Source organism: Nuphar pumila, chromosome 2, assembly GCF_984573655.1.
Source record: "Nuphar pumila chromosome 2, dmNupPumi1.hap1.1, whole genome shotgun sequence".
In the NCBI taxonomy this organism is placed as follows: domain Eukaryota; kingdom Viridiplantae; phylum Streptophyta; class Magnoliopsida; order Nymphaeales; family Nymphaeaceae; genus Nuphar; species Nuphar pumila.
The window spans coordinates 55,645,902-55,660,979 of NC_143250.1; positions in this window are offsets into that span (position 1 = coordinate 55,645,902).

Here is a 15,078-nt window from a genome sequence, read left to right on the forward strand (position 1 = left end):
CTTATGCATATAAGTTGAAGCGTAGTATTTAGGTTTTTTCACGTATAAAAGTAAGAGGCACAAAGAAAGCAATAAAAGAAATACATATTGTTAACGTTTTCACGTATCTAAGATTACACAAAGGGATTAACAAATAAAAATGCTAATTCCATGGCCAGGCCGTAATTTGTTAAAGCTTCCATAAAGCCAGACTAAGCAATAAAGTGCCTCCTATTTTACCCTCTTCATCTAGTTGACTAACGATACCTTCTACGACTTGGCTTACAGCAATACCTTGACTCACTCTGGGTCTAATAGAAGCAAGTTTTGTGGCCAATCAAGTAGTAATAACAGAAGTAGCAAAAATTAGGGGATTCATGGTAAGCTCCTCACAACAAAAAATGAAGAAATGGTTAATGATATAATCAAATAAACCAATGAATTGTTTTATTAATTTAGTACCCAGAATATATGATTAAATTAGGTAGGAGAGTAGAAAATTTCTATTGGCAAATAAGAGGTTTCCAAGTGCATGCCTAAGTACTTATAACTTCTTTGGTCGCAATTGATTAGGTTCAGCTGCTATAGCCGTTTGGAATCCACAAACTATTCTGACCAATGGCCAGAATTTCTTCGAATATGTTTTTGAATTCATTCAAGATGTGAGCAAAACTCAAAATGGACAGGAAGAATATGATCCTTGGGTTCCTTTTATTGGAACAATGTTCCTATTTATTTTTCTTTCTAACTGGTGAGGCACGCTTTTACCTTGGAGAATCATTCAGTTACCTCATGGAGAGTTAGTTGCACCTACGAATGATATAAATACTACTGTTGCTTTAGCTTTACTCACGTTAGTGGCACATTTCTATGCAGGCCTTAGTAAAAAAAGATTGGGTTATTTCGGTAAACAGATTCAACCAACTTCAATACTTTTACCAATTAATGTCTCAGAAGATTTCACAAAACCTTTATTATTTAGTTTTCGACTTTTCAGGAATATATTGGCCGATGAATTAGTAGTTGTTCTTGTTTCTTTAGTACATGTAGTGATTCTTATATGTGTGATATTCCTTGGATTATTCACAAGCGGTATTCAGGTTGTGATTTTTGCAACCTTATTTGTGGCTTATATAGGTGAATCCATGTAAGGTCATCATTAAGTTGCTTTCCATCAAATAAATAATAAAATAATGTTTGAATTTCAAAGAGACGCTTTTTCTTTTTGAATTGATCTAAATTCAACATTTAGTAAGCCCGTGAATCTTATTCCAATAATTAATTCATGCATAGCTCAAGACTGCTTGAGGAACATGATTGATATAAATATATTTATTTACGATACGTAGTATAGTGTGTAGGAAGAAAAGTAAAGCATGAGAAATATATGTACGATATTAATATTTATTATATTACGTATTACACTACGGAATTGTAAAAAAAGGGGGGAATTCCCAATTTTTCGTACAATCCCCTTTTGTCCTATTCATGTCATACACCTCCTTTATTTTTCCATTCAATTATGAGGATTCATAATTGGGGTAATAATTGTGACTCGTTTGGGTCGTGCGACGAAACAACATGAACTATGTTCTGCGAAACCGTAATTCCATTCTATTCAACAATTAACCAAAAATGGAATTAATTGCAATTGAATCAATCAATCATCAAATCTTGATATGTGATGATTCGTTTTGATGAATCTTTTTTGTTTAAATACTTGTGAGATAATGATAAAGACAAGTCAAAAATCAAGTAGATTACGTGGGTCGAACTAGATTATCGTAGCTACATATTATACTTGAACTCTGGTGTATGCTTAGAAGAATGATTCCAGGGTCCGATCACATTCAATAGAAATAAGATGATGATGGACATTTTGGAAAGAAACACTTGTATATGTGATAGTTGATATTCAATAGTTATATATAGACTACCCATGTATATTACTACTACTGACTTTATATAGGTATAAATTCCACTTTTCCATATGGATTATGATAAGCCCTTCCTTTTCTATCTGTGACTATATATGTGGATTGAATACGAAGTCAAGCCGATGAATGCATTTAAAGAAGATGAAGGAGAGAAGAATTGAAAGAATGGGTTTGGAGCAAAGAAATAGAAGAACTATATTATATGGATTTACAAAAAATTGGATAGGGAATAAAAATAAGATATTGAAGTAGTTTTGATGATTCAGTCGTATCAAATATCATCCATTCTCAAATTACGTTGGGAGTTCTTAGTTTAGTTGGATGGATCTTAGTGATGGAATATGAAATACTAAGTAATGCAACTAATTAATATTACAAATATATAAATAACATTAATTAAGCACACTAATTAAGTAATATATAATAATTCATTTGTTTATTTGATTATATAAATAACCACTTCATTTTTTTGTTGTGAGGAGCTTAATATGAATTCCCTAATTTTTGTTGCTTCAGTCAGGGTAATGCTGCAAGCCAAGTCCTAGAAGGTATCGCTAGTCAACCAGAAGCAGAGGATAAAATATGAGGTACTTTATTGCTTAATCAAGCTTTTATGGAAGCTTTAACAGTTTACAGCATGATCGTGGCATTAGCACTTTTATTTGCTAATCCCTTTGTGTAATCCGAGAAACGTGAAAAGGTTAAAAATACGTACTTCTATTGCTTTTGGTTGTGCCTCTTGTCTTCTTTAAATTATATCAACTCAACACTTCACTCCTACAATCCTATACAGACATGATTGGACTGCACTAACAAGGTAACTTATTTTGACCATGTCTTTCTAATTATGCATTCTTTTGATGTATGGTTTAATGCGTTTAGTTTAAATTATAGTAAAAAAATAAATTTGGCCAATTTGAATGTCAAAATCAGAATTAAAGTAAAATTTTCCTAAAAACAAGTTTTTTGAGCAGTCAAACCGATTGTTTTGGTTATAACTTTGTGCTTAGACATCGAAATGACTTATTTTTTTCATTTTCGAAAGATATTCATCATTCTTTTGGACAAAATCCTTAAGATGTTTTATATGGAAAAAAACCCAGTGAACATAGAGTATGTCGAAAATCACTTTGGGCAACTTGTTTTTTGAAATATGACCATTGACACAAGACTACTAGGCCAAAATTGGCGTCGTAACAAATTGTATATTTTTGTTATCAAGCATGTGAAGATGACAATATGGTAGACACGTCGATTTTGAAGAATGGATAAGATTAACATTGAAATCAAATCCATTTCTAAAAAGTTGTTTTTGACCAAGATGAAGATGAAAGTATGAATAAGCAGCTTAAAGCAAGTATGCAACTTAACACGAGGGTCTCTCTATCATAATCAGTTTTTAAACACTCTAGTTGATTCCACAAATCATTGATCCTATGTTGGACCACCTCTAATCATTTCACAATCAATGTTAATCTTATCCAAATTGCCTTTTTGACTCCAGGACCAACGTCACTTCGGCAATTTTTAAGCCCCTAATGATGGGTTGACCTGGACCCTAAAGGTTGGTTTCAAACTTAGATTTCTAGTCCATATTGGTTGACCTTGAATAACTCTTGGACGATCCAGAAATCTTAATAGGATCCAATGATGTATGTATTATGATTCATATTGAGCGGATAAAGGGACTCGAACCCGCATCCTTAACTTGGAAGGATAGGGTTATAGTCGATGTCGATTCATCGTTTTTAAGGTCTACAATTCAAAACCGAACATGAAACTTTGGTTTCATTCAGCTCCTTTATGTAATATGGATAGCTTCCTGGATTTAGAGCGCGAAGTGACCTAATAAAAAAAATTGCGATGTATGATATATTACGTAGTTAATTCATTAATTATTTTAGTACCCAGAATATATGATTAAAGTATGTAGAATAGTAGAAATGGTCCTTGGGTTCCTTTTATTGGAACTCTATTCCTTTTTGTTTTCGTTTGCAACTGGTTAGGTGTGCTTTTACCTTGGAGAATCAAACAGTTAACTCATGGGGAGTTAGTTGCACCTACGAATGATATAAATACTACTATTGCTTTAGCTTTACTCATGTGAGTGACACATTTCTATGTAGGCCTTACTAAAAAAGGACTGGGTTATTTTGGAAAATAGATTCAGCCAACTCCAATGCTTTTACCAATTAATGTCTTAGAAGATTTCACAAAAGCTTATCACTTAGTTTTTGACATTTCAGGAATATATTGGCCGATGAATTAGTAATTGTTGTTGTTGTTTCTTTATTACAGTTAGCCCAAGGTCATCATTGAGTAGCTTTCCATCCAAATAAATAATAAAATACTGCTTCAATTTTCAAAGAATTGCTTTTTCTTTTTGAATTGATTGAAATTCAAAATTAAGTAAGCACATGTATCATATTGCAATAATTAATTCATAAGTAGCTCAAGATACCTGCTTGGGGAATATGAATTATATAAGAGCAACAGAAAACAAGAGCAAGAGAAATATATGTATGATATTAATATTTATTATATTACGTATTACACAACGAAATTGTAAAAAAAGGGAGGAATTCCCATTCTTTCCTAAGATCCCCTTTGTCCTATTCATGTCATACAACTTTATTTTGTCAGTCAATTATGACGATTCATAAATGAGGTAATAATTGTTACTCGTTTGGGACATGCGGCATAACAACAGGACTCCTCCTGGATTGCTGCTAGATTGGCCATAGAACTTGCTTCTACTGGAATGAGAGTTGGTCAAGATACTGCTTCCGGCCAAGCCGTAAAAGGTATCGCTAATCAAATACGAGGTACTTTATTGCTCAATCTGGCTTTTATGGAAGCTTTAACAATATACGGCTCGGTTGTCGCAGTAGCACTTTTTTGCTAATCCCTTCCTGTAATCCTATAGACATGAAAATGTGAAAAATACATACTTTTATTGCTTTGGCCCGGCCTTTTGTCTTCTTTAAATTATATCAATTCAACACTTCACTCCTAAAATCTAAGACAAGCAGGGAATGCACTAACAAGTTAACTTGTTTTCACTATATTTTTTTAATCATGAATCCTTTTGAGGTATGGTTTAATGCGTTTAGTTTTAAATTATAGTAAAAAAACAAATTTGATAAATTTGAATGTCAAAATCAAAACTAAGGTCAAATTTTCCTTAAAACAAGTTTTTTAGGTAGTCAAACAAACTTGTTTTGGTTATAACTTTGTGCTTGGACATGTAAATGACTTATTTTTTTCATTTTGGAAAGATATTCATCATTCTTTTGGACAAAATCCTTTAGATGTTGTTTTATATGCAAAAAATATAGTGAACATAGAAAGTATGTCGAAAATGACTCTGGGCAACTTGTTTTTTGAAATGTGACCATTGACACAAGACTACTAGGCCAAAATTGGGGTGTTTACAAATTACATCTCTTTGTTATCAAGCATAGGAAGATGACAAAAAAGTTGACACGCCCATTTTGTAGGATGGATAAGATTAACATTGAGATCAAATCCATTTCTAAAAAGTTGTTTTTGTCGAAAATGAATATGAAAGTATGAATAAGCAGCTTAAAGCATGTATGCAACTTAACACTAGGGTCTCTCTGTGATGCTTCATGATCAGTTTTTAAACACTCTAATTGATTTCACAAATCAATGATCTTTTTTTGGACCATCTCTAATCATTTCACAATCAATGTCAATCTTATCGAAATTGCCTTTTGACTCCTGGACCAACTAATCTTTCGCATTATTTAAGCCCCTTGTGATGGGTCGACCTTGACCCAAAAGGTTGGTTTCAAATTTAGATTTTTGGTCTATATTGGTTGACCTTGAATATATGTCTTTGATGATCTAGAAATCCCAAGAGGATACAATGACTCGAACCCGCATCGTTAGCTTGGAAGGCTAGGGTTATAGTCGACGTCGATTCATCATTTCTAACATCTCTAACTCAAAATTGAGCATGAAACTTTGGTTTGATTTGGCTCCTTTTTAGGAATATGGATAGATTCTCGGCATTAGGGTGCAAAGTGACATAAATGAAAAAATTTACGATGTATGATATATTACGTTGTTAAATCATTAATTAAATTAGTACCCAGAATATATGATTAAATTAGATAGGCGAGTAGAAAATTAAATGAATAATTCCTTATTAAGTTCCATTTTTCTCACAAGGTACTACGAATGTTTTACCATGTTCGATCAACACACTAGAGGTTTATGTTAGATATTCGGTGTGGCGGTAGGCAACATTTCTATTGGCAAATAGGAAATTTCCAAGTGGATGCCCAAGTACGTGTAACTTCTCGGGTCGTCATTGCTATCTGATTAGATTCAGCTGCTATAGCCGTTTGGAATACACAAACTATCCTGACTGACGGCCAAAATTTCTTCTGATATGTTCTTGATTTCATTCAAGATGTGAGCAAAACTCAAAATGGAGAAGAATATGGTCCTTGGGTTCCTTTTATTAGAACTTTGTTACTATTTGTTTTTTTCTAACTGGTTACGTAAGCTTTTACACTGGAGAATCATACAGTCACCTCACGGGGAGTTAGTTGCACCTACAAATGATATAAATACTACTGTTGGTTTAGCTTTACTCACGTTGACACATTTCTGTGCAGACCTTAGTAAAAAGGGATTGGGGTATTTCGGTAAATAGATTCAACAAACCCCAATACTTTTACCAATTAATAGACTAGAAGATTTCACAAAACCTTTGTCACTTATTTTTCGACTTTTCAGGAATATATTGGCCGGTGAATTTGTAATTGTTGTTCTTGTTTCTTTAGTACACTTAGCCATGGATGGTCGTCATTGAGTAGCTTTCCCATTCAAATAAATAACAAAATAATGCTTTGAATTTCAAAGAGTTGCTTTTTGTTTTTGAATTGATTTAAATTCAAAATTAAGTAAGCCCATGAATCTTATTCCAATAATTAATTCATGCATACCTCAAGATATTGGCTTGAGGAACATTATTGATATAAATATGTTTATTTACGATATGTATGATAGTGTAAGAAGAAAACAATAGCGAGAGAAATATATATACGATATTAATATTTATTATATTACATATTACCCTACGGAATTATAAAAAAAGGGGGAATTCTCAATTTTTCCTAAGATCCCAGTCAATTACAAGGATTCATAATTGGGGTAATAATTCATACTGGTATGGGGCATCGAGAAAACTACAAGAACTATGTTTTCCGAAACCGTTGCTATTTCATTCCATCCTATTCAACAATTAACCAAAATTGTAATTAAATGCAATTGGCTCAATCATCAAATCTTGATATGGAGTTCGCTTTGCCGAATCTCTTTGTTTGAATCGATGTGAGATAATGATAAAAAATCACGTAGTTTATGCAGGTCGAGATTGAAAGTCGTAGCTACGTATTATACGTGAACTCCGGGGTATGCATTGAATAATGATTCCAGGGTCTGATCCGATTCAAAAGAAATACGATGACGATGGTTAACATTATGGAAGAAACACATGTATATGTAATAGTAGATATTCAATAGTTATATATGGACTATCGATGTATATTATTTCATTTCAAATATTACTATCGACTTTATATAGATATAGATTCCACTTTCTCTATATGGATTGCGATATAAGGTCTTCCTTTTCTGTTTGTTACTGTATGTGTGAATTGAATATGAAGTCAAACCTATAAATGTATTTAAGGAAGATGAAGGAGCGAAGAATTGAAGGAATGGGTTTGGAGCAATGAAATAGAAGAACTATATTATAAGGTTTACAAAAACATTCACAGGGAATAAAAATGAGATATTGAAGTAGCCCTGATGATATAATAATAACAAACATCATCACTTCTCAAATTAGGTTGGGAGTTCTTAGTTTAGTTGAGGGGATCTGAGTGATGGAATACGAAATACTAAGAAAGTTAACAGGAAAACTTGTTTTGACAGTCTCTTTCTAATGATGCATCCTTTTGAGGTATGGTTTAATCACTTTAGTTTAAATTTTAGTAAAAAAACAAATTTGGCCAATTTGAATGTCAAAATCAGGATTAAAGTAATGCCATAAAAAAAGTTTTTAGGGAGTCAAACCGACTTGTTTTATTAATAACTTGTACTTAGATATCGAAATGACAATTTTTTTTAATGTTAGGAAAGATAAGACTACTTTCATCGTTCTTTTGGAGAAAAACCTTCAACTTGTTGTTTTATAGTCAAACAATAGCAAGAGAAATATATGTACGATATTAATATTTATTATATTACGTATTACACTACGGAATTGTAAAAAAAGGGGGAATTCCAAATTTTTCCACAGATCCCCTTTTGTCATATTCATGTTGTAGATCTCCTTTATTTTCCCAATCAATTATAAGGATTCATAATTGGGGTAATAATTCTTACTCGCTTGGAGCGTGCGACGAAACAACAAGAACTTTGTTCTGCGAAACCGTTGCTATTTCATTCCATCCTATTCAACAATTAACCAAAATTAAATTGAATTGCAATTGGATCAATCAATCATTAATTCTTGATGAGGAATGGTTTGCTTTGATGAATGTCTTTATCTGAATCGATGTGAGATATTTTAAAGACAAGTAAAAATCATGTAGTTTACGCAGGTCGAGGTAAATAGCCATAGTTGCTACATATTATACGTGAACTCCGAGATTTGCATTGAATAATGATTCTCGGGTCCGATGCAATTCAATAGAAATAAGATGGTGATGGTTTACATTATGAAAGACATACATGTAATTGTGATAGTCGATATTCAATAGTTATATACGGACTACCCATGTATATTATTTAATTTCCCATATTACTACAGACTACATATGTAGATTCCAGTTTCTCTGTACGGATTACGATATAAGCTCTTCCTTTTTTGTCTATCACTGTATGTGTGAATTGAAGTCAAGCCTATGAATGCGTTTAAAGAAGATAAAGGAGCGAAGAATTGAAGGAATGGAATTCGGAGAAATAGAAGAACTATATTATAAGGATTTAGAAAAACTTGGATATGGAATAAAAATGAGATATTGAAGTAGTCCTGATCATACAATAATAACAAATATCATCACTTCTCAAATTAGGTTGGGAGATCTTAGTTTAGTTCTATGGATCTTAGTGATGGAATATGAAATACTAAGTAAATGTAACTAAATAATATTATAAATATGTATATAACATTAATTGAGTACACTAACAAAGATATATATAATAATTCATTGGTTTATTTGATTATATCATTAACCATTTCTTTATTTTTTGTTGTGAGGAGCATGCCATGAATCCCAAAATTTATGTTGCTTTCGTTATTGGTGCTGGATTGGCCATATAACTTGCTTCTAATCGACCTAGAGTCTATCATCTATTGTTGCGGGTCAATTTGTAAAAGGTATTGCTAGTCAACCAGATGCAGAGGGTAAAATACAATGTTCTTTATTGATTAACTCGATTTTATGGAAGCTTTAACAATTTACGGCCAGGTCGTCGCATTAGCACTTTTATTTGCTACCCCTTTGTGTAATCCTAGAAACGTGAAAACGTGAAAAATACATACTTCTTTTATTTCTTTGACCCTGCCTCTTCTCTTCTTTAAATTATGACAACTCAACCCTTACTCTTAAAATCCTAAACATGCTTGGACCGCACTAACAAGTAAACTTGTTTTGACCATCTCTTTCTAATGATTTATCCTTTTGAGGTATGGTTTATAGCGTTTAGTTTAAATTATAGTAAAAAAACAAATTTGGCTAATTTGAATGTCAAAATCAGAATTAAAGTAAAGTCTTCATAGAAAACGTTCTTTGGGTAGTCAAACCAAATGACAAATTTTTTTCATGTTAGACTATAGTTTCATCATTCTTTTGGACAAAAATCTTTAGGATGTTCTTTTATAGGAAAAAAATATACTGACCTCGGGCATTTTTTAATCCCCTATCGATGGGTCGACCTGGACGCAAAAGGTTGGTTTAAAATTTGCATTTTTGGTCCATAATGGTTGACCTTGAATATCTCGTTGATGATCTAGAAATTTTAGGAGCAGCCAATGATGCATGTTTTAAGATTCATATCTAGAAGATTCGAACTACTTCATCAGAAGTGATGATATTTGATATTATTGAATCATCAGAACTACTTCAATATCTCGTTTTTATTCGCTATCCAAGTTTTTGTAAATCCATATAATATAGTTATTCTATTTTTTTGCTCCCAACCCATTCCTTCAATCCTTTGATCCTTCATCTTCTTTAAACACATTCATAGGCTTGATTTTATATTCAATCCATACGTAGTCACAAACAAAAACGGAAGAGCTTATTAGTATTCATATAGTAAAACTCGAATCGGTATCTATATAAAGTCGGTAGTATTATGAGGAATCAACATACATGGGTAGTCCATATATAACTATTGAATATCTACAATCACATATTCATGTGTTTCTTCCATAATGTAAACCATCGTAATCTTATTCCTTTTGGAACAGATCGGACCTTGGAATCATTCTTCGAAATATACACCGGAGTTCACGTGTAATATTAGCTACGACAATCTAGCTCGACCCACCTCCTAACCTACGTGATTTTATCTCACATCGATTGGAACGAAGAGATTCATCAACGCAAATAATCCCAGATTAAGATTCGATGATTGATTGATTCAATTGCAATTAATTTCAATCTATGTTAATTATTGAATAGGTTAGAATGAAATAGCTACGGTTTCGCATAACATACTTCTTGTTCTTTCGTCGCATGGCCAAAACGAGTAGCAATTATGAATCATCGTAATTGAATGGGAAAAAAAATATGTGTGACAAGAAATAGGACAAAAGGGGATCATAAGAACAATTCGAAATTTCCCCCGTTTTTTACAATTCCGTAGTGTAATACAGTATTTAGCAAATTTTAATATCGTACTCATATTTCGCTTGCTCTTGTTTTCTTCCTTCACTATATCAAACATATCATAAATAAATACATTTATATCAATCATGTTTCTCAAGAAGGTATCATGAAATACACATGAATTAATTATTGGAAAAAGATTCATGGTTTTACTTAATTTTGAATTTAAATAAATTCAAACAGAAAAAGTGACTAAGAAATTCAAAGCATTATTTTATTATTTATTTGGATGAAAAGTTACTCGATGATGACCTTCCATGGCTAAATGTTCTAAAGAAACAAGAAGAACAATTACTAAATCAACGGTTAATATATTCCTGAAAAGTCAAAATGTATGTGATAAAGGTTTTTGAGAAATCTTCTAAAACATTATTTGGTAGAAGTATTGGAGTTGGTTAAATCTATATACCGAAGAAACTCAATCCCTTGTTAGTAAGGCCTGCGTAGAAATGTGCCACTGACGGGAGTGAAGCTAAAGCAACAGTAGTATTTATATCATTCGTAGGTCCAACTAACTCCACTTGAGCTAACTGTATGATTCTCCAAGTTAAGAGTGCAGCTGACCATTTCGAAACAACCATTTAGAAACAAAAACAAATAAAAACAGAGTACCAATAAAAGGAACCCAAGGACCATATTCTTCTCCAATTTCAGTTTAGTTCACGTCTTGAATGAAATCAAGAACATATCAGAGGAAATTCTGGCTGTCGGTCAAAATAGTTTGTGTATTCCGAACGGCTATAGCGGCTGAATCATATAAGATATCAATTACGACACAATAAGTTATAAGTACTTGGGCAAGCACTTGCAAACCTCCTATTTGCCAATAGAAATGTTGCCTACTTTCAGACCGAATATCTCGCATAATCCTTTGGTGTATTGATCGAACATGGTAGAACATTCCTAGTACCCTCTGACATACATGGAACTTAAGATGAAATATTTTGATCCAACCATTTCTTTTTCTACTCTCCTACCTAATTTAATCATACATCGTAAAAAAAATTTATTAGGTCACTTTGCGCCCTAAATCCGGGAAACTATCCATAGTCCAAACAGCAGCCGAATGAAAGCAATGGTTCATGTTCGGTTTTGAATTATTGACGTTCAAATGATGAATCGTCGTTGACTATAATCCTAACCTGCCAAGCTAATGATGCCGTTTTTAATTCCTTTATTCGCTCTATATGAATCATAATACATGCATCATTGGAGCCTCCTAGGATTTATGGTCAACCAATATGGACCAAAAATCTATATTTGAAACCAACCTTTTGGGTCCAGGTCGACCCATCACTAGGGGCTTAAAAAATGCAAAAGGTCAGTTGGTCCTGGAGTCAAAAGGCAATTGGATAAGATTTACATTGATTGTGAAATGATTGGAGGTGGTTCAGAAAAAGATCAATGATTTGTGAAATCAAAGTGTTTAAAAACTGATTATGAGGCATCACAGTGAGACCCTCGTGTTAAGTTGCATACAGGCTTTAAGCTGCTTATTCATACTTTCATCTTCATCTTCGTAAAAAAAAAAAAAAAATTTAGAATTGGATTTGATCTCAATGTTAATCTTATGCATTCTACAAAAACAGTGTGTCTACTATTTTGTCATCTCACGCTTGATAACGATTAATTAAACGCACTACTTAAGTAATATATAATAATTCATTTGTTTATTTGATTATCTCATTAACCAATTCTTCAATTTTTTGTTGTGAATCTCGTAATTTCTGCTGCATCCGTCAAGGTACTCCCGCGGGCCAGGCCATAGAAGGTATTGCAAGTCAACCAGACGCAGAGTGACAAATACGAGGTACTTTTATTTGCTAATCCCATTGTGTAATCCGAGAAACGTGAAAACATGAAAAATATGTACTTTTATTGCTTTGATATTGCCTCTTGTCTTGTTCAAATTATATTAGCTCAACACTTCACTCCTACAATCCTAGACAGATATGATTGGACTACACAAACAAAACTTTTTTTCACCGTATCTTTCTAATCATGCATGCTTTTGATGTATGGTTTAATACGTTAGTTTAAATTGTAGCAAAGAAACAAATTTGAATGTCAAAATCAAAACAAAAGTCAATTTTACCTTAAAACAAGTTTTTTAGGTAGTCAAACAAGTTTATTTTAACTTTGTTCTTAGACATCTAAATGACTTTTTTTTTTAATGTTTGAAAGATATTCATCATTCTTTTGTACTAAAAAACCTTAAAAAACCTTTAGGATGTTTTTTATGCAAAAAATAGTGAAAATAGAGAGTATGTCGAAAATGACTATGGGCAACTTACAATTGACAATTGACACAAGACTGCTAGTCCAAAATTGTGGTGTTTACATATTGTATCTCTTCGTTATCAAGCATGAGATGATCACAAAATAGTAGACACACCAATTTTATAGAATGGATAAGATTAACATTGAAATCAAATCCATTTCTAAAAAGTTGTTTTTGACGAAGATGGACCACCTCTAATCATTTAACAATCAATGTCAATCTTATCCAAATTGCCTTTTGACTCCGGGAACAGTTGACCATGGGCATTTGTTAAGCCCGTAGTGATGGGTTGACCTGGACCCTAAAGGTTGGTTTCAAATTTAGATTTCTGGTCCATATTGGTTTAACTTGAATATGTCTTGGATGATGTAGAAATCATAGGAGGATGGAATCATGTATGTATTATGATTCATATTGAGCGGATAATGGGACTCGAACCCGTATCAATAGCATGGAAGGCTAAGGTTATATAGTCGACATCAATTCATCATTTTTAACGTGATATATTACGTGGTTAATTCATTAATTATTTTAGAACCCGAAATAAATAATTAAATTATGTACAAGAGTAGAAAAAGTAATGGTTGAATCAAAATAATTTCTTCTTAATGTCCGAGGGAACTACGAATGTTATACCAAGTTCGATCAACACACTAAAGCGTTGTGCGAGATATTCGGTGTTGAAGTAGGCAATATTTCTATTGGCAAATAGGTGGTTTTCAAGTGCATGCCTAAGTACTTCTTGGGTCGTAATTCTGTTATAGTCGTTCGGAATCCACAAACTATTCTTACCCACGGCGAGAGTTTCTTCTGATATGTTATTGATTTCATTCAAGATGTGAGCAAAACTCAAAATGCAGAACAATATGGTTATTGGGATTCCAATTTCTCTATATGGATTACGATATAAGCTCTTCCTTTTTTGTCTATCACTATATGTGTGAATTGAAGTCAAGCCTATGAATGCGTTTAAAGAAGATAAAGGAGCGAAGAAATGAAGGAATGGGTTTGGAGAAATAGAAGAACTATATTATAAGGATTTACAAAAACTTGGATATGGAATAAAAATGAGATATTGAAGTAGTCCTCATCATACAATAATAACAAATATTATCACTTCTCAAATTAGGTTGGGAGATCTTAGTTTAGTTCTATGGATCTTAGTGATGGAATATGAAATACTAAGTAAATGTAACTAATTAATATTATAAATATGCATATAACATTAATTGAGTACACTAACAAAGATATATATGATAATTCATTGGTTTATTTGATTATATCATTAACTATTTCTTTATTTTTTGTTGTGAGGAGCTTACCATGAATCCCAAAATTTCTGTTGCTTCCGTTATTGGTGCTGGATTGGCCATATAACTTGCTTATATTCGAGCTAGAATAGATCAAGGTATTGTTGCGGGCCAAGCCATAAAAGGTATTGCTAGTCAACCAGATGCACAGGGTAAAATACGATGTACTGTATTACTTAACTGGCTTTTATGGAAGCTTTAACCATTTACGGCCAGGTCGTCGCATTAGCACTTTTATTTGCTAACCCCTTTGTGTAATCCTAAAAACGTGAAAACGTGAAAATTTTTTACTTCTTTTATTTCTTTGACCCTGCCTCTTCTCTTCTTTAAATTATGACAACTCAACACTTACTCTTAAAATCTTAAACATGCTTGGACCGAACTAACAAGTAAACTTGTTTTGACCATCTCTTTCTAATGATTTATCCTTTTGAGGTATGGTTTATAGCGTTTAGTTTTAATTATAGTAAAAAAACAAATTTGGTTAATTTGAATGTCAAAATCAGAATTAAAGTAAAGTCTTCATAGAAAACGTTCTTTGGGTAGTCAAACCAACTTGTTTTGGTCATAACTTTGTTCTTACATATCGAAATGACAATTTTTTTCATGTTAGACTTTCGTTTACTCATTCT